Raw genomic sequence first — 1132 nt, 5'->3', positions numbered from 1 at the left:
ATAAGCTCAGCTGAGAGCATCATCACCTCTGCTCCTTTCTTAAGCTGGTTAATTGCTTCAATGATTGAAGCTGGCGATGAGCTCTTGTGCTTTCTTACTTGCTCACGAATTAATGTTGATTGGGCCTCAAGCTCATGTACGTTGCTTGGTGTACGAGCCTGCCAGACAGCCTCTGGCAGAGCAGCTGGAGTAGGCGTACGCAGCTGGACGTCCAGCTTCGACAGAACAGCGCCTGGCTGGAGAGGCACAAGGCCTGCGCCTTGAAAGGCTGAGCAGATATTAGCTGTTGTAAACGCGCTATCAAAGGCTGCCTTAAAGGCTGGCAGGAATTCAAGCTTTGTGATGTGGTTGATGTAGTGGCGGATTAGAGCCTCAATCTCGTGGCTGTACGCGCGCTTCAACAGCGAGAAGCAGCCAACGTCAAGCGGCTGCAGCAGATGGGATGAGTGAGGCGGCATACAGAGCGTGTAGATATTGTTCTCCTTGCAGAGCTCCTCAAACTCAAGAGTGGTGGCTCTTGTGGCTATCAAGGATAAGCAGCCTACGCGCGCCAACTACCTTGCCCTCTGTATGCTTGATAAAGTGCTTCAGCCACTCAACTCCTAGCTCATTGTTCGTCCAGCCATTGTCGCTAACTGCGATCGCCCAGTCGTGCGGGATTGCTGCCTCTTCGTACCAGGCAGACAGGTGATACTGGCCAGCAAAGATGAGAAACGGTGGAATTGGCCAGCCAGCGGCATTGATTGCAGCAATCACTGTCACCCACTCACGGTCACCAGGCTGGATAGCCTTTGGCCTGCCTCTTCTCTCTGACCCTGTCACAACGAGCTGAGTTGTGATCTTGCCCATCATAAAGCCAGCCTCGTCAAAGTTATAGATGTCCTTGTCACAGATACCCCACTTGGCCTTTGTCCGCTCTACAAGCTCAAACCAGCCTTGGATAAGGACAGGATCCTCATACAGAGCTCTCTGCCTATCGTACGGCCGATTAAAACGCGTCGTAAGACTGTCTGTACACTTGACAAAGTTGCGTGGCCAGTGGATGCCAACGCAACCTTGTCATCCTGACATGGCTTGCAGCCAACAACAACCCTACCAGTCTTTATACTTGTGTTAGCTCCTATTTGTCAGC

This window comes from Macroventuria anomochaeta (genome assembly GCF_010093625.1).
Source record: "Macroventuria anomochaeta strain CBS 525.71 unplaced genomic scaffold BU25scaffold_51, whole genome shotgun sequence".
Classification (NCBI taxonomy): domain Eukaryota; kingdom Fungi; phylum Ascomycota; class Dothideomycetes; order Pleosporales; family Didymellaceae; genus Macroventuria; species Macroventuria anomochaeta.
This window is presented reverse-complemented; position numbering follows the sequence as displayed.